This window comes from Pseudophryne corroboree, chromosome 6 (assembly GCF_028390025.1).
Source record: "Pseudophryne corroboree isolate aPseCor3 chromosome 6, aPseCor3.hap2, whole genome shotgun sequence".
In the NCBI taxonomy this organism is placed as follows: Eukaryota; Metazoa; Chordata; class Amphibia; order Anura; family Myobatrachidae; genus Pseudophryne; species Pseudophryne corroboree.
This window is the reverse complement of record NC_086449.1, coordinates 306,113,146-306,140,643: the sequence shown is the minus strand read 5'-3', so window position 1 is coordinate 306,140,643 and position 27,498 is coordinate 306,113,146. Positions and strand designations below refer to the sequence as shown.

General features: G+C 45.4%; 1 protein-coding gene and 1 long non-coding RNA gene across 4 annotated transcripts in view; one reads left to right on the top strand and one right to left on the bottom strand.

Moving 5' to 3' along the window:
- Positions 1 to 27,498, top strand: part of THSD4 (thrombospondin type 1 domain containing 4) — a 1,279,073-nt gene that overhangs the window by 199,337 nt on the left and 1,052,238 nt on the right. The window lies entirely within an intron of this gene.
- LOC134935217 (uncharacterized) lies at positions 863 to 14,206 on the bottom strand. The gene is made up of 5 exons (XR_010179990.1): positions 14,120 to 14,206; positions 5,071 to 5,139; positions 2,880 to 2,929; positions 1,491 to 1,531; positions 863 to 1,045 (listed from the first exon to the last, which is right to left on the bottom strand). It is a non-coding gene; the product is annotated as an uncharacterized LOC134935217 (long non-coding RNA).

The following is a 27,498-nucleotide window of genomic DNA, read 5'->3' as shown; positions in this document are numbered from 1 at the left end:
CGTCGTACTAATCTATCCCCAAAATCCCTTATAGACTACGAGAAAATGATTCACCGGTAGGTATTTAAAATCCTTTTTTTTTTTTTTTTTTTTTATAAATTAGTAAAAATCTCAAAAAAAACCTTTTCACATTGTCATTATGGGGTATTGTGTGTAGAATTTTGAGGGGAAAAAATGAATTTATTCCATTTTGGAATAAGGCTGTAACTTAACAAAATGTAGAAAAAGTGAAGTGCTGTTAATACTTTCCGGATGCACTGTATATACGTTATCTCATTGAGAAATAGTAATGAAAGACACTACAATGCTTCTAATTTCACATTTCCAATGTTCGCACAAATGCTTCCCCTCTTACACACACCTGCTCTAAGCTGATGCCTAACCAGTCATTTACACTTTCATCCCAATAACCGGCTACAGCACACCAAGATAACATTATATACCTGAAGTCTGTATGTACTCTCTGAATGTGCAAAATACATTTCAACAAAAGACTTACAGTACTCATTGATTTAAAGAGCAGTTGTTGTTTTTTATTTTTTTGAATGCTCTGGGTTGGAAGGGGGGGGGGTAGGTAGTAAATCCCCCCCATGGGTGTGACCTGTATGTGCTGGTGTGGGTAGAACTGCTGCCTTAGATGTTATTATCCATGCGAGTCAGTGGGGGGTATAAGGTGAATTTGGTGTCTGAGGTCCATGGTGAGGTCAGCTGTGATCACGCGGTAATCCTCTGTTGGCTTACTAGGAGATGGAATAAGTGGGGCAGACTGGAGGAAGTGTAGGTACTTACCCTGGGTGTAGCTGTGGGGAGTACCTGTTTTTCTAGGTTGCTCCCCACAGCTACACCTAGGGTAAGTACCTACACTTCCTCCAGTCTGCCGGCCTCTCCTAGAGGATTACCGCGTGATCACAGCTGACCTCACCATGGACCTCAGTGTAACTGCAACCCCCCACTGACTAGGATTAGGCAGCAGTTGATGTTGTCACCCACACCAGCGCGGTCACACCCACACTAATCTCCCTGGCGGTGGTGTTTCATCTTGTTCCTTTAAAGAGAAGAAAAACCTTGTAAGTGACAAAGGTACAGGGACTCATGTACACAACACAAGCAGTGTAGACAACCATAGATATGAACATTATGAGGGAAAGAGAATGGGAAAACGCTGTGGTTACCATAGCTGAGAAAAGGCGGGAGGGAGTATGTATGAGGATGAGGTTGGAGATATAGGGAGCTGAGCAGTGCAGTTGGAGGGGGCCTTGTATGTGAGGGTGAGAGATGGAGGAGTATTCTGTAAGTGAAGGAGAGCCAGCGTTAGGCAGGGGAGGCAGATGTGGATCGGCGAGACAAGTCTTGCTGCAGCGTTAAGTATGGATTGAAGGGAAGCAATATATGAGTGAGGGAGGCCTGTAAGGAGATGGTTGCAGTAGTTGAGATGGGAAAGGATGAGTGAGTGGACAATAGTTTTATTGGCAGTTTTGAAAGTCACTTACTTATTTGATTGTCTTTTCTGTTTTGGTGGTTTACGAGATCTCTGTGGTACAGGGAAGAAAATACAATACATTTTAGGAGGATTATAGAGAGTAATCACCAATACAAGCTAGTTACTACTACCCCTTTTCCACCCCTTAAGCACGGGTCGCAGCCGGGAGCCTAACACGGGTGCTACTCGGCTGCAACCCGTGCTCAGCCCCCTTTCCCACTGCACTCACCAACCCGGCATATTGCCGGGTTGGTGCCGCTGCTGGCGACGTGGCAGGGTGCAGTGCTGGGAGATCACATGATCTCCCAGCGCTGCCCTTCCATAGACTATGAACGGGAGCCGTGTCGCATCGACACGGCTTCCGTTTACACTGCACAGCTTACCGAGTTGAACTCGTGTTCAACCCGGTAAGCTACCCGGGTAGGATTCCCAGATCACTTGATCCGGGTTGACCCTTTTCCACTAGCAAAAAAACATGGGTAAATGCGCGCCCCCGTGCATTTACCTGTGTTTTTTGCGCTAGTGGAAAAGGGGTACAAATGTTACAGGTTTATTCAATATCGTTCAGAAGATAACAAGATGGCCATAAAGGTTGCAGATAGCCATAAGCAGACTAGGGTAAGCAGAGGTGGGGGTGTCAGTGGTGGCTGATGTAACGGGAATCCAAACACTATTGTCATTATATACACTAGTATATTAGACACAGTGGCCGCTAAAGATGGGTACACACCTACGCGACCCTTAGGCTGATCGAGTAAACCGTTCCCAATCAGGCAAGCTCTGTGTGTACTCAGCTGTGACCCCTATGACCTCCTGTGAGGCGGCGGTTGGGGGGTAGTAGCTCCTCTTTGGGGTTTGGGAGGTCGCATGTGCAGCACATAAGATGTGACCTCCTGGTCCTAGCTGTTGCAGGAGCGCTATGAGCCATTTATTGTCTAACACTCCTACATCCATACAGAGTACACACCTATACAATCAACGGCTGTTCACCTGATATCGGGAGAACAGGGCGATGATTGTATAGGTGTGTACTCAGCTTTATTCCCAGCTGCAGATTACCTCGGTCCCACATAGAGAATTTTGATAGACAATTAGAACCACTTGGCCCATCTAGCCTGCCCTAAATACATGTATATGCACACACTAGGGTTAATATTGATGGGAGCCAATTTACCAGATTGTGGGAGGAAACTGGAGTACCCGGAGGAAACTCACACAAGCACGGGTAGAATATACAAACTCAGGGCCATGGTGGGTACTGACCCACGACTTCAGTGCTGTGAGGCAGTAATGCTAACCACAGCGCCATACGTACTGCCCAACTGCTGTATGCCAGAGCCATATGGCTCAGTCTCCCTCACATTCCCTAGACTGACATATAGATGTTTTATTCACTCACCCTTATTGTCTCTAACACATCCACAAAGGACAAGATATTTCTTTCAATAGCTGTAAAGAAAATGTAAAACAACAGTCAGTGTCTTGGATTCTGCAGCTGCTCATTGATGGGCAATGTGACTTGTACAATGTTTATAATAGCCGCTGAATTCAACTTAAAATGGGTGGGCACAAATTTTTTTGCTAACTAATTAGATGCGCACATTTACCCACGTTTACTCTTCATAGGATTTAAGGTGCCCTTCTCTTCATAGCCCCTGAGCAAGTTTGGAAAGTTTGGGAAATCCCTATTTTAAGATAAAAATATCAGGTCTTGGTTCAGGACCCCTGGAGCACTCCCAGTCATGAATGATTAGACACTTAGAAGTTTTAATTAGCTTAATTTGGCCAATCATGTTGTCATTTTTGGGAAGATATTCTGCAAGAATAATGGGATAACTGATGCTGGACATGTATATGGGTGTTGTATTGAAAGGACCAGTGTTTTTAGGCTAGCAGGTGGGAGTTACAGGGGTTTTCAACACATTTTAGAAATTGGCAAAAATGATACAAAAAAATCTATGTACCATGGAATTATGAGTTAAGTGTGAGCTCCACAGACGAGCTAAGTGACATTTCCCTGCAATATGTGCATTAATTCATTGCGCGTTAAACAAAATATTACAGCCTGCTAATTGAATCTGCCCCTTAGTGGGAAACAGTGTTTAGCATATAACAGCTATGTGGAGTTCTCTGTAACTGTAATATAAGTGCTGGCCTCAGTATAAGACCCACAATGCCTGAGCGCAAGTGCCTTATACAAGGCTATGACTGACCCATCTTTCAATGCAGATACTCTCCCACTGCAACACTGATCATGGCTGTACAACTTATGGCCGATCTCCCAATGCAGATACTATCCCACTGCTACACTGATCATGGCTGTACAACTTATGGCCGATCTCCCAATGCAGATACTCTCCCACTGCTACACTGATCATGGCTGTACAACTTATGGCCGATCTTCCAATGCAGATACTCTCCCACTGCTACACTGATCATGGCTGCACAACTTATGGCCGGCGTGGGGCTCCAGGTCTGTAACTGACCGATCTCCCAATGCAGATACTCTCCCACTGCTACACTGATCATGGCTGTACAACTTATGGCCGATCTCCCAATGCAGATACTCTCCCACTGCTACACTGATCATGGCTGCACAACTTATGGCCGATCTCCCAATGCAGATACTCTCCCACTGCTACACTGAGCATGGCTGTACAACTTATGGCCGATCTCCCAATGCAGATACTCTCCCACTGCTACACTGATCATGGCTGTACAACTTATGGCCGATCTCCCAATGCAGATACTCTCCCACTGCTACACTGAGCATGGCTGTACAACTTATGGCCGATCTCCCAATGCAGATACTCTCCCACTGCTACACTGATCATGGCTGTACAACTTATGGCCGATCTCCCAATGCAGATACTCTCCCACTGCTACACTGAGCATGGCTGTACAACTTATGGCCGATCTCCCAATGCAGATACTCTCCCACTGCTACACTGATCATGGCTGTACAACTTATGGCCGATCTCCCAATGCAGATACTCTCCCACTGCTACACTGATCATGGCTGCACAACTTATGGCCGGCGTGGGGCTCCAGGTCTGTAACTGACCGATCTCCCAATGCAGATACTCTCCCACTGCTACACTGATCATGGCTTCACAATTTAGGGCCGGTGTGGGGCTCCATGGCTGAACACATTACTTATTATTCCCAAGTGCATGATTAGGAATTGATATGACTATGTGAAGTGATTAGTGTTACATGTACCTGCAGCTGCCGGGTGCATACAAGCGTAGTTTAATACACATCAGTCCCAAGACGAGGCATTTGATTAGGTGCAGAGCTTTTGGGAGCAACCACTATACACTATTAGACAGGGGCGTCACTAGATATGTGTAGGCCCCATAGCAACTGTTTATAAGATCTCTTATATACCACCAAATGATACATAATCTATACAGCACAGGAACTATAACAGGGAAGATAGGTCACCTCAGGTGTGAGCTGCACCCCCATAGCCTATGGTAGTTCTGCCCTTGTATTCAGTATCCTGACTGCATAATTCCCCAAAGGTGTATTAATTGTAATCAACAAGAGAATTCACATAATTTCACAGCTTTATCTACTTTACTTACCGGTGAGTCCTTCATCCGCGCGCATCGCGCATCCCAAAACAAAATCGATGATCGATGACATTCTTAGAGCTGTTGAGTGCAAATATTAAAAAATGAGTAATCTGTATAATATATATACATACTAATAAATCTGATGGAGAAATGTACCACAGTAACAAGGACAGGCGATGTGCAATTATGATCTAGGTGGTAATTTGAGAACCTGTATGGAATTGTCTAAAGTGCTTACTTTGTATTTTGGGCCTGATTCTGAGGTGACAGACAAGCTAGGTACACACTATACAATTATTGGGCCGATTTACCAATAATCAGGTTCTCAGGCAAATATTTTTTATAGTGTGTATGAAAGAGCGTTTCAGCATTTTGCCGATAATTCTGGAAAACCTCTCCCACGTACACATGAGCGATCAATTTTGCAATCTGTTGCCCCAAACCAAAAATCTTGGCCACAATCTCCTGATATCGAGCAGTCTGTGTGTAATCTCAATAATCTGCCCATATTTCCTATGTTTTCCTGTCACTATGTCATCCTCCTTGCGGGCAGACATATGCAAATGCGGTGTGATATGGTTTCTTTAAAAAGAAATCTGTTAGTGTGTAGCTCAGATATTAGTGCCTACAATGTCCCCAAAAATTGGTTGATTGATAGGCCAACATAAAAAAAATCTGTCAGTGAGTACCCAGCTTTAAGCAAAGATCCAGTAACTGCACCTGGACAGACTATGCTGCCATGTAAGTGGGCAAGTACACTAGATTTTTTTTGCCTGCAGGGTAAATACTGGCTTCTTTTGCATGTAGCTCACAAATGTTGGACAGCTTTATTACACTGTAATTTAGATTTGAGTTTGGACACGCCCCTCGCACATGTAACGCTTATTTTACTTCTCCCTTCCACCTGCAGTGCAGCATCATATGTCAGCCTCAGGCCTGACATATACTTTGTTGCTGCTACAGTATTATTCTGATAATTATTATACTGTTATTCATTTCTGCATAGATGTACTAGTATAAATATAAAGCCAAGGAAATGTCACTGACAAGATAGGTCAGAGATAGCTCAGAGAGGCAGCCCGAGAGCAGTTGTAAGCTGGATGAATTATGAGATCACAATGCAATGATGAATTATGACATCACAGTGGTCAGGCCATGGCATGTAAAGGATGTAAGTGTGTTTCTGTGACATTGCTCTCTAATACGTTTTTCCATGATTTGTGCGTTAAATGATACTGGTTCAAAAAATAAACTATAATACAAGGGTAAAGCCGCCTTAATAGTAGAGATGAGCGCCTGAAATTTTTCGGGTTTTGTGTTTTGGTTTTGGGTTCGGTTCCGCGGCCGTGTTTTGGGTTCGAACGCGTTTTGGCAAAACCTCACCGAATTATTTTTGTCGGATTCGGGTGTGTTTTGGATTCGGGTGTTTTTTTCCAAAAACACTAAAAAACAGCTTAAATCATAGAATTTGGGGGTCATTTTGATCCCAAAGTATTATTAACCTCAAAAACCATAATTTACACTCATTTTCAGTCTATTCTGAATACCTCACACCTCACAATATTATTTTTAGTCCTAAAATTTGCACCGAGGTCGCTGTGTGAGTAAGATAAGCGACCCTAGTGGCCGACACAAACACCGGGCCCATCTAGGAGTGGCACTGCAGTGTCACGCAGGATGTCCCTTCCAAAAAACCCTCCCCAAACAGCACATGACGCAAAGAAAAAAAGAGGCGCAATGAGGTAGCTGTGTGAGTAAGATTAGCGACCCTAGTGGCCGACACAAACACCGGGCCCATCTAGGAGTGGCACTGCAGTGTCACGCAGGATGGCCCTTCCAAAAAACCCTCCCCAAACAGCACATGACGCAAAGAAAAAAAGAGGCGCAATGAGGTAGCTGTGTGAGTAAGATTAGCGACCCTAGTGGCCGACACAAACACCGGGCCCATCTAGGAGTGGCACTGCAGTGTCACGCAGGATGGCCCTTCCAAAAAACCCTCCCCAAACAGCACATGACGCAAAGAAAAAAAGAGGCGCAATGAGGTAGCTGACTGTGTGAGTAAGATTAGCGACCCTAGTGGCCGACACAAACACCGGGCCCATCTAGGAGTGGCACTGCAGTGTCACGCAGGATGTCCCTTCCAAAAAACCCTCCCCAAACAGCACATGACGCAAAGAAAAAAAGAGGCGCAATGAGGTAGCTGTGTGAGTAAGATTAGCGACCCTAGTGGCCGACACAAACACCGGGCCCATCTAGGAGTGGCACTGCAGTGTCACGCAGGATGTCCCTTCCAAAAAACCCTCCCCAATCAGCACATGATGCAAAGAAAAAGAAAAGAAAAAAGAGGTGCAAGATGGAATTATCCTTGGGCCCTCCCACCCACCCTTATGTTGTATAAACAAAACAGGACATGCACACTTTAACCAACCCATCATTTCAGTGACAGGGTCTGCCACACGACTGTGACTGATATGACGGGTTGGTTTGGACCCCCCCCAAAAAAGAAGCAATTAATCTCTCCTTGCACAAACTGGCTCTACAGAGGCAAGATGTCCACCTCATCTTCACCCTCCGATATATCACCGTGTACATCCCCCTCCTCACAGATTATCAATTCGTCCCCACTGGAATCCACCATCTCAGCTCCCTGTGTACTTTGTGGAGGCAATTGCTGCTGGTCAATGTCTCCGCGGAGGAATTGATTATAATTCATTTTAATGAACATCATCTTCTCCACATTTTCTGGATGTAACCTCGTACGCCGATTGCTGACAAGGTGAGCGGCGGCACTAAACACTCTTTCGGAGTACACACTTGTGGGAGGGCAACTTAGGTAGAATAAAGCCAGTTTGTGCAAGGGCCTCCAAATTGCCTCTTTTTCCTGCCAGTATAAGTACGGACTGTGTGACGTGCCTACTTGGATGCGGTCACTCATATAATCCTCCACCATTCTATCAATGTTGAGAGAATCATATGCAGTGACAGTAGACGACATGTCCGTAATCGTTGGCAGGTCCTTCAGTCCGGACCAGATGTCAGCATCAGCAGTCGCTCCAGACTGCCCTGCATCACCGCCAGCGGGTGGGCTCGGAATTCTGAGCCTTTTCCTCGCACCCCCAGTTGCGGGAGAATGTGAAGGAGGAGATGTTGACAGGTCGCGTTCCGCTTGACTTGACAATTTTGTCACCAGCAGGTCTTTCAACCCCAGCAGACCTGTGTCTGCCGGAAAGAGAGATCCAAGGTAGGCTTTAAATCTAGGATCGAGCACGGTGGCCAAAATGTAGTGCTCTGATTTCAACAGATTGACCACCCGTGAATCCTTGTTAAGCGAATTAAGGGCTGCATCCACAAGTCCCACATGCCTAGCGGAATCGCTCCGTGTTAGCTCCTTCTTCAATGCCTCCAGCTTCTTCTGCAAAAGCCTGATGAGGGGAATGACCTGACTCAGGCTGGCAGTGTCTGAACTGACTTCACGTGTGGCAAGTTCAAAGGGCATCAGAACCTTGCACAACGTTGAAATCATTCTCCACTGCACTTGAGACAGGTGCATTCCATCTCCTATATCGTGCTCAATTGTATAGGCTTGAATGGCCTTTTGCTGCTCCTCCAACCTCTGAAGCATATAGAGGGTTGAATTCCACCTCGTTACCACTTCTTGCTTCAGATGATGGCAGGGCAGGTTCAGTAGTTTTTGGTGGTGCTCCAGTCTTCTGTACGTGGTGCCTGTACGCCGAAAGTGTCCCGCAATTTTTCTGGCCACCGACAGCATCTCTTGCACGCCCCTGTCGTTTTTTAAAAAATTCTGCACCACCAAATTCAAGGTATGTGCAAAACATGGGACGTGCTGGAATTTGCCCATATTTAATGCACACACAATATTGCTGGCGTTGTCCGATGCCACAAATCCACAGGAGAGTCCAATTGGGGTAAGCCATTCCGCGATGATCTTCCTCAGTTGCCGTAAGAGGTTTTCAGCTGTGTGCGTATTCTGGAAAGCGGTGATACAAAGCGTAGCCTGCCTAGGAAAGAGTTGGCGTTTGCGAGATGCTGCTACTGGTGCCGCCGCTGCTGTTCTTGCGGCGGGAGTCCATACATCTACCCAGTGGGCTGTCACAGTCATATAGTCCTGACCCTGCCCTGCTCCACTTGTCCACATGTCCGTGGTTAAGTGGACATTGGGTACAACTGCATTTTTTAGGAGACTGGTGAGTCTTTTTCTGACGTCCGTGTACATTCTCGGTATCGCCTGCCTAGAGAAGTGGAACCTAGATGGTATTTGGTAACGGGGGCACACTGCCTCAATAAATTGTCTAGTTCCCTGTGAACTAACGGCGGATACCGGACGCACGTCTAACACCAACATAGTTGTCAAGGACTCAGTTATCCGCTTTGCAGTAGGATGACTGCTGTGATATTTCATCTTCCTCGCAAAGGACTGTTGAACAGTCAATTGCTTACTGGAAGTAGTACAAGTGGGCTTACGACTTCCCCTCTGGGATGACCATCGACTCCCAGCGGCAACAACAGCAGCGCCAGCAGCAGTAGGCGTTACACGCAAGGATGCATCGGAGGAATCCCAGGCAGGAGAGGACTCGTCAGACTTGCCAGTGACATGGCCTGCAGGACTATTGGCATTCCTGGGGAAGGAGGAAATTGACACTGAGGGAGTTGGTGGGGTGGTTTGCGTGAGCTTGGTTACAAGAGGAAGGGATTTACTGGTCAGTGGACTGCTTCCGCTGTCACCCAAAGTTTTTGAACTTGTCACTGACTTATTATGAATGCGCTGCAGGTGACGTATAAGGGAGGATGTTCCGAGGTGGTTAACGTCCTTACCCCTACTTATTACAGCTTGACAAAGGGAACACACGGCTTGACACCTGTTGTCCGCATTTCTGGTGAAATACCTCCACACCGAAGAGCTGATTTTTTTGGTATTTTCACCTGGCATGTCAACGGCCATATTCCTCCCACGGACAACAGGTGTCTCCCCGGGTGCCTGACTTAAACAAACCACCTCACCATCAGAATCCTCCTGGTCAATTTCCTCCCCAGCGCCAGCAACACCCATATCCTCCTCATCCTGGTGTACTTCAACACTGACATCTTCAATCTGACTATCAGGAACTGGACTGCGGGTGCTCCTTCCAGCACTTGCAGGGGGCATGCAAATAGTGGAAGGCGCATGCTCTTCACGTCCAGTGTTGGGAAGGTCAGGCATCGCAAACGACACAATTGGACTCTCCTTGTGGATTTGGGATTTCAAAGAACGCACAGTTCTTTGCGGTGCTTTTGCCAGCTTGAGTCTTTTCAGTTTTCTAGCGAGAGGCTGAGTGCTTCCATCCTCATGTGAAGCTGAACCACTAGCCATGAACATAGGCCAGGGCCTCAGCCGTTCCTTGCCACTCCGTGTGGTAAATGGCATATTGGCAGGTTTACGCTTCTCCTCCGACAATTTTATTTTAGGTTTTGGAGTCCTTTTTTTTCTGATATTTGGTGTTTTGGATTTGACATGCTCTGTACTATGACATTGGGCATCGGCCTTGGCAGACGACGTTGCTGGCATTTCATCGTCTCGGCCATGACTAGTGGCAGCAGCTTCAGCACGAGGTGGAAGTGGATCTTGATCTTTCCCTAATTTTGGAACCTCAACTTTTTTGTTCTCCATATTTTATAGGCAGAACTAAAAGGCACCTCAGGTAAACAATGGAGATGGATGGATTGGATACTAGTATACAATTATGGACGGACTGCCACGGTTAGGTGGTATAAAAAAACCACGGTTAGGTGGTATATATTATAATAATAATACAATTATGGATGGACGGACTGCCTGCCGACTGCCGACACAGAGGTAGCCACAGCCGTGAACTACCGCACTGTACACTGGTTGATAAAGAGATAGTAGTATACTCGTAACAACTAGTATGACACTATGACGACGGTATAAAGAATGAAAAAAAAACCACGGTTAGGTGGTATATATTATAATAATAATACAATTATGGATGGACGGACTGCCTGCCGACTGCCGACACAGAGGTAGCCACAGCCGTGAACTACCGCACTGTACACTGGTTGATAAAGAGATAGTAGTATACTCGTAACAACTAGTATGACACTATGACGACGGTATAAAGAATGAAAAAAAAACCACGGTTAGGTGGTATATATTATAATAATAATACAATTATGGATGGACGGACTGCCTGCCGACTGCCGGCACAGAGGTAGCCACAGCCGTGAACTACCGCACTGTACACTGGTTGATAAAGAGATAGTAGTATACTCGTAACAACTAGTATGACACTATGACGACGGTATAAAGAATGAAAAAAAAACCACGGTTAGGTGGTATATATTATAATAATAATACAATTATGGATGGACGGACTGCCTGCCGACTGCCGACACAGAGGTAGCCACAGCCGTGAACTACCGCACTGTACACTGGTTGATAAAGAGATAGTAGTATACTCGTAACAACTAGTATGACACTATGACGACGGTATAAAGAATGAAAAAAAAACCACGGTTAGGTGGTATATATTATAATAATAATACAATTATGGATGGACGGACTGCCTGCCGACTGCCGACACAGAGGTAGCCACAGCCGTGAACTACCGCACTGTACACTGGTTGATAAAGAGATAGTAGTATACTCGTAACAACTAGTATGACACTATGACGACGGTATAAAGAATGAAAAAAAAACCACGGTTAGGTGGTATATATTATAATAATAATACAATTATGGATGGACGGACTGCCTGCCGACTGCCGACACAGAGGTAGCCACAGCCGTGAACTACCGCACTGTACACTGGTTGATAAAGAGATAGTAGTATACTCGTAACAATTAGGATGACACTATGACGGTATAAAGAATGAAAAAAAAACCACGGTTAGGTGGTAGGTATATAATAATAAATAATACAATTCTGGTCGGACGGACTGCCTGCCGTGTGCCGACACAGAGGTAGCCACAGCCGTGAACTACCGCACTGTACACTGGTTGATAAAGAGATAGTAGTATACTCGTAACAATTAGGATGACACTATGACGGTATAAAGAATGAAAAAAAAACCACGGTTAGGTGGTAGGTATATAATAATAAATAATACAATTCTGGTCGGACGGACTGCCTGCCGTGTGCCGACACAGAGGTAGCCACAGCCGTGAACTACCGCACTGTACACTGGTTGATAAAGAGATAGTAGTATACTCGTAACAATTAGGATGACACTATGACGGTATAAAGAATGAAAAAAAAACCACGGTTAGGTGGTAGGTATATAATAATAAATAATACAATTCTGGTCGGACGGACTGCCTGCCGTGTGCCGACACAGAGGTAGCCACAGCCGTGAACTACCGCACTGTACACTGGTTGATAAAGAGATAGTAGTATACTCGTAACAATTAGGATGACACTATGACGGTATAAAGAATGAAAAAAAAACCACGGTTAGGTGGTAGGTATATAATAATAAATAATACAATTCTGGTCGGACGGACTGCCTGCCGTGTGCCGACACAGAGGTAGCCACAGCCGTGAACTACCGCACTGTACACTGGTTGATAAAGAGATAGTAGTATACTCGTAACAATTAGGATGACACTATGACGGTATAAAGAATGAAAAAAAAACCACGGTTAGGTGGTAGGTATATAATAATAAATAATACAATTCTGGTCGGACGGACTGCCTGCCGTGTGCCGACACAGAGGTAGCCACAGCCGTGAACTACCGCACTGTACTGTGTCTGCTGCTAATATAGACTGGTTGATATTTAAAGAGATATTAGTAGTATACAACAATACTATACTGGTGGTCAGGCACTGGTCACCACTCCTGCAGCAAAAGTGTGCACTGTTAATTAATATAATTGTACTCCTGGCTCCTGCTAACAACCTGCAGTGCTCCCCAGTCTCCCCCACAATTAATTATAAGCTTTTAATTTATACATTGATGACTGTGCAGCACACTGGGCTGAGCTGAGTGCACACAGACTGAGTCACACTGTGTGACTGACTGTGCTGTGTATCGTTTTTTTTTTCAGGCAGAGAACGGATATAGCAGAGAGAAGTGAACGGATATATTATATTAAATAAAAGTTAACTAGCAACTGCACTGGTCACTGACTGTGGTAAACTAACTCTGTCTGCGACTCTGCACAATCTCTCTCTATCTAATCTATCTATCTCTATTCTAATGGAGAGGACGCCAGACACGTCCTCTCCCTATCAATCTCAATGCACGAGTGAAAATGGCGGCGACGCGCGGCTCCTTATATAGAATCCGAGTCTCGCGATAGAATCCGAGCCTCGCGAGAATCCGACAGCGTCATGATGACGTTCGGGCGCGCTCGGGTTAACCGAGCAAGGCGGGAAGATCCGAGTCGCTCGGACCCGTGGAAAAAAAAGTGAAGTTCGTGCGGGTTCGGATTCAAAGAAACCGAACCCGCTCATCTCTACTTAATAGTGACCAAAAGACCACTGAAGAGCCGCTATTACACCCGCGTTACCAAAATGTTATACTTTCTGACCGTTTTTATTTTCATCTTACATATAAACCAAACCTTGGGGTATATTTACTAAATATCGATTTTGTTTGGTTTTGTCTGATTTTAGATCGATGTTAAAACGATTTTAATTGATGTTGGGCTTACAGGGTTAAAATACATTTACTAACATTTAAAAATTTATATAAAATATTATCTGCTAGCAAATGTGTGTTTTAACCCTGGAAGCCCAACATTGATTAAAATATATTTAACATTGATCTAAAATCGAACAAAACCAAATAAAATCTAATTTTATTAAATATACCCCCTTGTGACATTTCTGTAGAACATCGGGGGACACTTAAGATTTGGGGTGATGTTTAATAAACTCTTATCTGACATCTGCCCCACCTGCAGTGCAGCATCACATGTCAGATACTTTGTTGATGCTATTTATTATTGAATACAGGTTTATTCTGATAATTATTATACTGCTATTAGTTTCTGCACAGTTGTACTATAAATCTAAAGCCAAGGAAATCTCACTTACCAAGTAAAATGTTGTCGCTCGACAGATCAGGGAGGCAATGACCTGTTGTAGCATGGGAGCAGTAGTAAGTACTGTATGATGTATTATGACATCACAATTCACTAGTCACAGTGGCCAGGCCATGGCATGTAAAGGGTGTAACTGTGCTTCCATCACATCGCTCTCTAATACGTTTCTCCATGATTTGTGCATTAAATGATATTGGTTAAAAAATATAAACTACAATACGAGGGTAACACCTCCCTAATAGTGACCAAGAGCCCGCTGAAGAGCCGCTATTACACCCGCGTTACCGAAATGTTATAATTTGTGACGTTTTATTTTATTTTACATATAAACCAAACCTCCTGACATTTCTATAGGACAACGGAGGACACTTAAGATTTGAGGGATGTTTAATAGACATAATTATCTCATTAATGCTGGAAAATGTGATATTTATATTTCCTAGAGATGGAGATAAGTTTGTTTAACACAAACAGATAAATATCTCTTCTCAGTGTTGGCTGCAGCACAATCCAAAATTCACATAGGGGGGAAACACCAACTGCCAGTGAGCCCGGACAGCGATGTGTGCCAGCAGTTCAGGTGGCAGTTGGGGCGGATTTTCTATTTGAATTTTGGACGGTGCTGCAGCCGCCACTGAGAAGAGATATTTGCACTCTGTTCAAGAAGTTTATTTTCATGATAAAAGTGCAGAAACGAGTGTTTGCTATGCAGCAAAAGGGTTAACAGAGAACATAATGCAATTATCTCATCCATTCATTCACATCTCGCTGAATATCGCACAGTAGGGGTCTTTCTATTGATCTCTATTGTGGTTTAATGTTTTACCCTATTCAGACCAAAATTTCATGCTATTTCATGTCATTTCAGAATGACGCTATGTAAAGAAACTCCATAAATCTGATCAAAAATGCAGGGACAGAGGGAATTTTCCCATCAGTCCCTGCAGCATTTTGTAAGACCAGCTCCAGCCTCCCAAAAGCTTCTAATACCCCTTTTACACTGACAATTTTATCCCGAGATTTTGCACGTGAACGTGCATCATCCCGGGATTTTTGTCAGTGTAAAAGGGTACACTTTCAATTTCCCGAGACGAGCATCCCGGGATTTCAACCCAGGTCTCGACCTGGGTTGAATCCGGGACCATCCCGGGAAGCTGTGCAGTGTAAACGGGTTTACCAGGTCAAGGCGACCCGGCACCCGTTCTCTGTATAGGAGGAGGTGGTGCTTGGAGAAGATTATCTCCAAGCACCGCCTCCAGTAGAGTCAGTGGTGACGTCACCGACCCGGCAATATGCCGGGTCGGGCCGCTAATGTAAAAGTATCATTCCCGGGAATGTGTCCTGGGAAATATCCCGGGACACATTACTGGGAATGACCAGAAAAACACTGGAAAGGAAAGGTTTGTCTCTTTGTTGGCGCACTTATAGAAAGAAGGTAAGTATAATTAAAATTTAACTTTTAATGTCATAAATTAAAATGCCTGATGATGTGAAAAATTGCAAGACAAAAATTACAATCATTGAATAAAAATCAATATCAAATTCACTAATGTGTCTTTATTGTATTAATATCACTTTTGTGTGTGTGCAAAGATTCCTGGAACCAACCTCAAAATTGTCGACTACTGGAATTATACCCTTATTCACTAAGGTACCCTATAAATTGCCTGACATTATCTATTTCAGGTTGGAGGGTGGTATATAACAGTGTCTAACGGTTGGTGTAGGGGTATATATTTAAACCCTTATTCTATATTCATGGTTTTGCGTACATACATGGAATCTGCCATGCCAATTCTATACATGGGGAATGAGCTTTTGATTCTTCAATAATACTTGAGTCAATGCCATCCGACACCATTGGAATATATTCCCAAGTATATAAATAATATAATTTAATTTATGTTTGTGGGACAGGTATCTCAATGTTAAATCCCTGTGGCAGGGCAATTTGCATCAACAGCTTTTGCTAATATTAAGACTGTCTCTAGAGATTGATTGGAACTCTAGCTTGTGCCTTAATCCTGTATGTGAGTATCAGATGAGCGTATTGCTCTGAATTGCCTGAAATGGAATGTAACGTACTATTTGTGGTTTTCTAGTTACTTTATTCCCAATTACTATATTATTTAGTGTGATTGGGAATCGAGAGCTGTAAGGCTGCTGTAGTTATCAACAGTATTATATAGGATGTATTGGTATGCAGTAAGCCTAATCATGCCGCACATTTAACGGGGCTATTGTCGTTTGTAATAAATGCATACTGTGACACACTGATGCTAATCATATAACTGTTGCATTCATTATCTTTCATAGTGTGAATGCAACTGATCCCATAAATTATACAATATAACTTTACTGTCGTTGTATCATACAGCTTGATTAGAGTTGAATACTCTCAAAATGTTAAGCAGACATGAGCTATTCACTCTGCTCGCTCACTATATTAGGTATCTCTAATCAATGTTGGAATACTGCCACAAGTTACCAATTGTAATTCTTAATATCCCATTTCATATGGTGTGGCTTTTAGTAGCCCGTTAGCTCCTTTCCAATGTATCTATTTTGTTGCTGTCCCGAAGGTTGCAACAGTTGCGACTATAGTTACAAGTTTTTTACCATTAAACAGGCACAGGTTGTTCCCTGTGTCTGTTTGTTACATAGAATATTGCAGGCAGATGACAGGGTAAATCTGTATGTTATGCTAATACAATACTGCAGGATATACTTGCATCTACGTGTCAGAGACACGGCTCCGACATATAGGCTTTTTCTATTAAATAGGAGTAAGTCATTTACTGTATTTATTTGTTACTTAGAAACTATTCAATATGTGCCAATATGAACCTGTGTAATATATTCATTCAATTCAGCAAAATATACTCATATTGGTATGTTAGAGATACAGCTCTCCCTTCTGCTTAACATGGGAATCCCACTGTTAGACAGATATTACCATATGCAAATTATTGCAGCAGGCACTTATCCCATCTACGACCCTATCTCTCAAGTTTACTTCATGCAGTGCACTTGGTATTATAAATTTCTCAAATTAAGTATAATATTGCACACATATAATAATGGTTCATATTGGTGTTACCACACAGGGAGTGAGCTGGCGTGTTGGCTCCAGTGGCGTGCGGTGAGGTCAGTGGTTGGTGAGGCATGCCCGCTAAAGCCGCTGCTATGGCCGCCACCAGAGGTGGATTTAGACCTCATGGGGTCCTAAGCAAGACACCAATTTGGGGCCACCCTTCCTCATAAAATCCATAGCACTATCCTGTCATCACCGCCCCTGGCTGTGCCTGCTGTGCTTGTGTCTCCTTCCCTCACACGTCCATAAGGCAATAGCAGCAGCGCAGGTTCTACCTGCACTACTGCAGTAGGGGGAGATTCCGAAGCCTCTTTTTGGGCAGCATGGGGCCAGACTGTGTCCGCCTCCTTTTTCCTTCAGCTGCAACAGCAGCAAGTCTCCCAGCAGCTGCGCTGCTGCTGGGAGAGCTGCTGCTTATGGTGGAGGCTGGAGACAAGCAGAATCATCCCTGAACAGTAGCACCAGCAGCGGTGGATCTAGACTTTTCCTTTAGGGGGAGCTGGCAGCGGACATAAGCCTGTTGTGAGAGGATTGTGTTGCTGTCAGAGGTTTGTATTGCAGTTTTGGAGGGAAGGAAGCCAAAGTGGCCAAGAACAAAGGGGGGAGAGCAGTGACGTGCGGTGAGGTCACTGGTTGGGGAGGCACTGGCAGCTAACGTGCCCCCCCCCCCCCCCCCGAGTAAAAAATAAAAAGTGTGGTCGCCCGATACATCAATAAAACCAGCACTAGGCAGAACCAGCCAGGAGGAGTAATGCCATAGCAGGGGAGACACTCAGTGTGGGGTCCCCCTGCCATAACATTAATCATCCCCCCAGCCAGTCAGCCCAGGGTTGGAATTCCTCGGAAAGTGGGAACCCCAAAAAATAAAAATGGGGTCCCCCCTCCCGAGCAATAACCAGCACTGGGCTGATAGCCCAGTGCTATGCCCCGCACCCCTGGTGGCGGTGGGTGCGGGGTTCATTGTGTGTTAATATTGTTCTTTACAGGTGGCCTACAGGTCCCAGCAAGCCTGCCCCAGCATGCTGGCACTTGGAGAACCACAAGTGCCAGCATGCCCGGACATAAAGGGCCCGCTGGCACCTGTAGTTCACCTGTAAAGAAAATATTAAAATAAAACACCACACGGTCTTAAAAATAAGTTTTATTAAACTGGATCTTCACCTGGGGGCTGCGGCCTTTAAGCTCTTTTGCGTGGCTGCCGCCTTCCCAGGGCTTCCTGCGTCTTCACCTGGGGGGGCGCCACCTCCCCAGGGCTTCCAGCGTCTTCAGCTGGTGGGCGGCGGCTGCTAAGCTCTTTTGCATAGCCGCCGCCCATCCAGGACGTCCGGCGTCTTCTTTCTTCAGGAGCTCTTCACAGCTCCTCCTCCGCCGTCGGACTGACGCTCCTCTGCCTCGCGCTGACTTATATAAGTCAGTCGGAGGGGGCGGGGCGATGACTGGCTCGCGGCGGCCATCTTGAATTTCAAAAATGACGCTGAGGCGCCATTTTTGAAACTGGTACCGCTCCGCTGCTAAACTCTGCAGGCTAAAGGTAAACCTCCGCCGCCCGCACCGCCCGCTCCACCGCCGCATCCCGCCGCCCGCACCACCGCCGCATCCCGCCGCCCACACCACCACCGCATCCAGCCGCCCACACCTCCTCCGCCAGCGTCGCCCACACAGTGATTGACAGCGGATCCAGTGACAGATCCCCTGGCCAATCACTGTGGCCTCACTGACAGGGACGTGCTTTCATAGGTTGAAAGCACGTCCCTGTATGAAAGCGGCACCTCTAATGGTGCCGCTTTCCCATATATTTTCAATGGGCTTTTACTGTCCATGGCTAGTCCCCGCCCGTGCCCGCCCCCCGCTCCCATACCTTTCCCCAGAGACAACGGGAGGCATCACGATCGTTGCCTCCCAAACACATAAGGAGGGGAGCAATGATTAAGAATAATATTAAGAGGATACATATGACACAGAATATGTGTCATATGCATCTTCTTTGTATTATCTTAATCATTAATGACAGGGGAGGCACTGCCTCCCCTGACTGCACGTCCCTGGTTGAAATAATGTGCCAGGTAAAGTAGAGCATTTCATTCAATCTGGAGAAATGTTGAGTTGGCACTAAGGCATATGGCGGGGTGTATAATATATTCTATGTAACATAGAGTATGCGAATGTGTAATTATACCAAAGGAACTGCCGTGGGGTATATATTATATTTATGAAGTTTATACTGATCAGTAGGTTTTATTTTTAGCACTGCGAGTGTCTTGTTTACCTACGATATATATGTCTGATCACATGCAGTGAATCCGCTTCATAAAATGCATATCATTAATGATGGTGAATGTTACACATCACCCCAGCACCACTTGCAACTAAGCATCCACTACTAGCATCCATTATTGATGTTTTGATGCTTTATGGTTTATGCCTTAAATATGTTCTAGGAAGCTTTGACAGGACACTAAAGTCAGCATCTATCTTTATAGAGTGATAAGTAGTCACCTATCAAGTTACTGTATAATCTTAAGTAAATCTGTCAGATGTATGACAACACTTGTTAAAATAGCAAATATTTCTAAAAGGTTTTTAATTTCCAGTAATATTGGGTTTTGGATCTGGATGATTTTTGAAAAAAAACATAAAAACAGCTAAAATTACAGATTTTGGGGGTGATTTTGATCCTACAATATTATTCACCTCAATAACATTCATTTCCACTCATTTTCAGTCTATTCTGAACACCTCACAATATTGTTTTTAAGCCAAAAGGTTGCACCGAGGTCGCTTGGTGACTAAGCTAAGCGACACAAGTGTGCGGCACAAACACCTGGCCCATATAGGAGGGGCACTGCAGTTTCCGACAGGATGGCACTTTTAAAAACTAGGCCCCAAACAGCACAGGATGCAAAGAAAAAAAAGAGGTGCACCGAGGTAGCTGGATGACTAAGCCAAGCGACACAAGTGTGTGGCACAAACACCTGGCCCATCTAGGTGTGGCACGCTATGGCTGAATGTCGAAAGTGGCCCACAATTTTTTGGGCCACCGACAGCATCTCCTGCACACCCTTGTCATTTTTCAAAAAATTCTGCACCATCTAATTAATTGTATGTGCAAAACATGGGACATGCTGGACTTTGCCCTGTTGTAATGCATGCAGGGGCGTCGGAATGGGGAGGACAAGGGGGCAGCTCGCTCCCACCAAACATGAGGGAGGCGCCATCCACCCGGATAAATCCCCTGCCTTTGCGGCTGCGTAGAGCGCCGGCCTGATGAGGGTGCACTGCGCTCAGTGACAGTGACTGTCACCGTCACTCGCGCAGAGCTGAACTAGGCAATTGCTTATGCCAGTAGTGGTCCGTGGGTCACCCGACAGTCTTCCCTGCCGGCAGCTCTGCTCTTGCACATCTGAGCTGAGCCGCTAGTGGTAGCGCTGGAGTGGGTGCAGGTAGAGCTGCTGATGGGACAGTGTGGGTACAGACTGCACACTCTGTTGGGCTGGCTTGGGTGAAGGGACCTACGAACGGCAGCAGTTAGAGTCTCCTGCCCCTCCTAGCTGTAAGCAGGAATAACGCCCCTCCCCTCCTCATGTTCCGCCCCCTCAACATCCAGCATGCCTATATCAAGTCCCACCTACGGCTTCCCCAAAGCTGCTGAGCGGCATCTTATTCCAGCTCCCCCTATTCACAAAGGTTCCCCCTGGCAACGCTGTATAAGGATGACAGGAGGCTCCTAGCCAGGTCCGGACTATGCGGAACATATGGTTAACTGGCTGCCTGAGAACATCCACAGGAACATGGAAAGGCTGACTGCACAGGACAGGGTGGCACCCGGGAACAGACTCTCTCCATAGCAGTTTAAGGAGCCCACAGGAGTGATGGGGGAGGGGGGGCAACATAAAAGAGGTAAGAGTGCTGTCCCTCACATGTAGTTGTATCTGTGTGTGTTTGTGACACATGGGTGTCCCCTGCCAGGTGTCTATTATTCACAGAAAATACCTCCATGTTACCAGCTACTGTGCCCCTGCCCTGTTGGAGAAAGCCCCTGGCCATGTACTGATTCCCCCCCCCCCATACAAATGTCACCCCTTTGGAACACATGGCACCAGTTTGCGTCACTGTGCATAGTATTAATGTACTTTTTTGGATGTGAGGGGGCATAGCCACACCTCTCAACCAGGCCACGCGCCTCTGGGCTTGTCCCTTCTTTTAATGTCTCTGGTCACTCCTCACAACTCCGTCTCCAGTAGCCAGTGACAGAAGAGGAGACAGTAAGGGACACAGGACGAAGAAGGACACAGGCAGTAGAAGTAGGTTTAAGTCGAAGACCACCGACCTGCCCTGGGGTAAGTGCCCATGGGTGCGGTGACAGTGCCTAGAAATATTGTGTGTAGGGTAAAATGCGGGTGCACTTCCAAACCTCTGGGCATGCATTATAGCCAACCCTTGCAATACCCTTATTATTGTAGTGTATGCATGGGGTGGAGACACTGCAGTGGCACCTGTGCTCATGCCATCTGCCAGTGCCACTGTATATAGAACTTTAAGGTTCCCTTCCCATTTTCAGCGTCTCTTCTGTGGTGTAATGTTTGTAAGCAGCTCTACTGTGGTGTAAAGTGTATAAGAGGCTCTACTGTGGTGTAACGTGTATGGGGTAATTCCGAGTTGATCGCAGCAGGAACTTTGTTAGCAGTTGGGCAAAACCATGTGCACTGCAGGGGAGGGAGATATAACATGTGAGAGAGAGTTTGATTTGGGTGGGGTGTGTTCAATCTGCAATCTAAATTGCAGTGTAAAAATAAAGCAGCCAGAATTTACCCTGCACAGAAACAAAATAACCCACCCAAATCTAACACTCTCTCTGCACATGTCATATCGGCCTCCCCTGCAGTGCACATGGTTTTGCCCAACTGCTATCAAAGTTCCTGCTGTGATCAACTCAGAATTACCCCCATAAGCAGCTCTAATGTGGTGTAATGTGTATAAGCAGCTCTACTGTCTTGTAAAGTGTATAAGCGGCTCTACTGTGATGTAACGTATATAAGGGGTTGGGAATAGTGAACACCTGCTGAATGTTTTCACAGTAGACCACCAGGGAAAAGAGAGTTATTGGACAATCTAAATTAACTGTGCTGTTTTTAAAAGCAATTTAATAGGAATGAATAACAACACACAAATAACTTTATATATAAAATCAGCATCAATGTGAATAAGTATTTAATAAATGACGGTAGCGGGGTGGGTTTGGGTGGCAGGTAGGAGGTGTTTGGGCTGTGCCTGGCATAATGTGTTTAAGCAGCTCTACCTGGCATTACATGTATGAGGTGCTCTACTGTAGCGTAACGTGTATAAGGGGCTCTGCTGTGGTGTAATGTGTATAAGTGGCTCTTCTGTGTGGTGTGACGTGTATAAGGGGCTCTACTGTGTGATGTACTGTGTATAAGGGTACTACTATGTGTTGTAATGTGACTAATGGTAGCTACTTTGCACTGTAATGTGACTAATGGTAGCTACTTTGCACTGTAATGTGACTAACGGACGCTACTGTGTGCTGTAATGTGAGTAACGGATGCTACTGTGCGGTGTAATGTGACTAACAGATGCTACTGTGCGGTGTAATGTGAGTAACGGATGCTGTTTGGTGTAGTGTGTTTAAAGGACGCTACTGTGCGGTGAAATGTGACTAACGGACGCTACTGTGCAGTGTAATGTGACTAACAGACGCTACTGTGCTGTGTAATGTATGTAACGGACGCCACTGTGTGCTATAATGTGAGTAACGGATGCTACTGTGTGGTGTAATGTGACTAATGGATGCTACTATGCAGTGTAATGTGACTAACGGATGCTACTGTGCTGTGTAATGTGACTAATGGATGCTACTGTGCAATGTAATGTGACTAACGGATGCTCTTGTACAGTATAATGTGACTAATGGATGCTACTGTGCAGTGTAATGTGACTAACGGACCGTACTGTGCGGTGAAATGTGACTAACGGATGCTACTGTGTTGTGTAATGTGACTAATGGACGCTATTATGCAGTGTAATGTGACTAACAGATGCTACTGCGCGGTGAAATGTGACTAACTGACGCTACTGTGCAGTGTAATGTGACTAATGGACGCTACTGGGCAGTGCAATGTGACTAATGGACGCTACAGTGCAGTGTAATGTGACTAACGGACGCTACTGTGCTGTGTATTGTATGTAAAGGACGCCACTGTGTGCTGTAATGTGAGTAACGGATGCTACTGTGCGATGTAATGTGAGTAACTGATGGTGTGGTGTAGTGTGTTTAAAGGATGCTACTGTGCGGTGTAATGTGACTAACGGGCACTACTGTGCGGTGTAATGTAACAGACGTTACTGTGCGGTGTAATGTAAGTAAAGGACATAGAGTTCCATACTGGTACAAGTGACCTGTCTAAGGTGGCAAGCTAGGGGCGCCAAACTGAGATTTTTATCTTGCCCCCCCAACCAAAAAACGTTCTGACACCCCTGAATGCATGCACAATATTGGTGGCGTTGTCCGATATCACAAATCCCCAGGATTGTCTAGGTGGGATAAGCCATTGTGCGATGATGTCCCTCGGTTTCCGTAAGAGGTTGTCAGCGGTGTGCCTCTTACGGAAACCGGTGATACACAGTGTAGCCTGCCTAGGAACGAGCTGGCGTTTATGAGATGCTGCTACTGGTGCCGCTGCTGTTGTTGCTGCGGTAGGCAATACATCTAACCAGTGGGCTGTCATAGTCATGTAGTCCTTAGTTTGCCCTGCTCCACTTGTCACACATGTCCGTGGTTAAGACACTGGGTACAACCGCATTTTTCAGGATACTGAAGACACTTTTCTTAATGTCCCTGTACAGTCCGGGTATCGCTTTCCTAGTGAAGTGGAATGTAAATGGGATTTGGTACCTGGACACACTACCTCCATTAATTGTCTAAATCCCACTGCACTAATGGCGGATACCGGACGCACGTCTAACAGCAACATAGCTGTCGAAGCCTCAGTTATCCACTTTGCAACAGGATGACTGCTGTCATATTTCATCTTCCTCGCAAAGGACTGTTGGACAGTCAAATGCTTAGTTGAAGTAGTACAAGTGGACTTCTGACTTCCCCTCTAAGATGACGATCGACAGCAGCAGCATCAATAGGAGGAAGTGGTTCTTGATCTTTCCCTATTTTGTCCTTCAAATTTTTGTTCTCCATTATTTTTCTGGAGTTGTATAACAATACTCTGCACAGGAGAGCGTACCCCTACACCACACAGGGCAAACCCTGTTAAAATTATTTGGATTAAATATTAATAACCCCTTTATATACAGCACAGGACATCATCACTGGACTTATACGGCAGTACCCCTGGACTTATACGTCAGTACCCCTGGACCTATATGGCAGTACTACTGGACTGGACTTATATGGCAGTACCCCATGACTTATACAGCAGTACTACTGGACTGGACTTATACGGCAGCACCACTGGACTTAAACGGCAGTTCCTCTGGATTGGACTTATACAGCAGTATCCCTGGACTTATACGGCAGTACCACTGGACTGGACTTCTACGGCAGTACTCCTGGACTTATACGGCCATACCCTTGGACTTATATGGCAGCACTACTGGACTGGACTTATATGACAGCACCCTTGGACTGGACTTAGACAGCAGTACCTCTGGACTTATACGGTAGTACCCCTGGACTTATACGGCAGCATCACTGGACTTATGGCAGCACATGACACCACCACTGGGCAGATGCAGCATAACACAGCACCACAGCACTGGACTATACTTATACAGCAGCACTGGACTTATGGCAGCACAGGACATCACCACTGTGACTGGACTGATGCAGCACAAGACACCGCCACTGGACTGATGCAGTACAGGACAGCCCTGGAATGACACAAAAGAGCAGGTCGCCACCCCACGCGCCACACCACTTTCCCACACAGACACTGAGACATGTCCTCTCGCTACACTCTCCAGGACTGGAGTGAAAATGGTGGTGAAGAGCGGCTTCTTATATGGAATCCAAAACCCATGAGAATCCGACAGCGGGATGATGACGTTTTGCCTCGTTCTGGTTTCCGAGTCTGGCGGGAAAACCTGAACCAGACTCTGATCCGGGCTGGGGTCGTGATGTTCGGGGGAGGGGAGGGTTTGGTTCTCAGGGATGCCTCTCCCTACTTAAGTCAGGTCTGGAAATCTATATTCCATCTATAAACTGTTACAATTGATTACAATGCAACAGTTTTCTCAATAATTTCTTTAGAACAAGTGTGTGTCTATATGTGCAGTAGCCAATCAATTATCTAATAAACTGAGACATAGCTAAGGGATAAGACTTTGCATTTTCGTGAATATTAGCTGAGCACACAAAGTGGCGGCTGCATCTGTAGCAAGTCAGCAGAAGCATTTTGAAGATCAGGTCACATAAATGTATGTGCACAATGGGTAAATCTAGTGATAATATTGGCATGTCTTCTATAGGCCTAGTGACAGACACAGAAAGTAAGGTGCATCTTATCAAAATGGAAATGTGAACTCTATAATATTCTTTAGCTGAAAACCAAATTCAAGATGGAAATTAAGAACAGAGTTGATTTAGATAATTGATAGTAGCAGGTGTACTGAAATTAGAGATACAGATACGTGACATATTTGTTGCCTCAGCACTAATGTAATTTTTCTGTTGCATCTCTCATGAGAACAAATGGTAATGTAATGGTAGTTGGTTTGTGCAGCCTGGGAGTGATTTATTTCAGCTGTGGGTTACTGTGTCGCCTGCTACATTTGTAAAAGCAAAGCAGTACCGTGAGATAAATTCCCATTCAGGAGCTCTGATAGCAAATGTGGCTTTTCTCCAAATGCTAGCAGATGCTTTACTGTAAAATGTGTATTTAAAATTGCTTTAACCCCTGTGAAATGGACATATATTGTAAAGGCAAAAAACAAATGCAGGTCTTTCTCTCAAATTAACTTGAGGTGAAGAATTTGAGGAGTTAAGTTGCTGGCATTACATGACTGCCATGTGTGCGATCCCTTATGGAGGAATTCTTTTTACACCCTTTAATTTTTTTTTCTTCAGTTTTTCAAATTTGCGATTTAGAAAAATATGGTTACAATGGAAATAAATGGCAGAACCAATGAGAGTGGAAAACATAAATAATAAATGGCCTGCGTTGTGCGCAGTGCCGTTATTTACGGAGCTGAGTGATTATTGGTAAACTGCGCATGCATCTGAGTCACACAGCGCATGCGCCAAGGTACCTTAGTGATGCCGCTTTCAGCGAGAATTTATTCGCAAAAGTGATTGACAGTCAGAGACCGTTGGGGAAGGTAATTGGGGTGGCAGCATAACTACAGGTGTATAGTTTTGGGGGCATGTATTAGCCTATGACTGTGATCCCATACGCATAAAACATGGTGCCAGGGAGTCATTTATAGAAGGATCTGCCAATGCCACTGTGTATTTGTACGCAATTGCTTGAATCTGCAAAGCCGCCAGTCAGCGTCTCAATAGAAATTCAGATGTCCGTGTAATTTGCATATTTTTTCACATACGCTGCGCACGGGATTGCAGCTGCAAATGCATTAATATACAACTCTGATTCATGCCCAGAGTCCATGATTGAGGAATGGGGTAGCAGAGAGTAAAATAAAAAGTTACTGCTGTTATCGAGAAAGAGGTAAATAAGAGGAGCAATTAAAAATGTATATAATCTGTTAATGCTGAAATTGTGAGAGGGTAGGGATCAAGGGTGGGTAGCAGGGGCGCCAGAATGTGTTGTGGTTGGGGGGGGCATGTATAAAAATAAATTTTGGCGCACGATTATCCACCCCCACCTCATGCAGGGACCGCTTACCCCCCAGATCACCGCGGAGAATCTGACTCCAAAGCTCCAGCGCCGCAGCGTGCTGCCCCGTGTCGTCCTGTCCTAGCCGACTCTCAGATGCATTACTGGGAGGAGGCGTGGCCTTGGTAAGCCTGCTGGGACATCCCCGCCTCCTTCCAGTAATGCTTCTGTGAAGAGCCGGCTGGACAGGACATGAGGTAGCACACTGCGGCGCCGGAGTTTTAAAGTCAGAGTCTCTGCAGTAATCTTGGGGTAAGTGCTCCCCCTCCCTGCGCCTCTGACATATTTTGGGGGAGCATGCTGCCCCCTTGCCTCCCCCCTTCCCATTCCGATGCCTACGGTGGGTAGGGAACTAAAAGTGGCCCTGATAAAAATGTATTTAAGTTGCCTTACATGAGCATGAGTCTTACATAA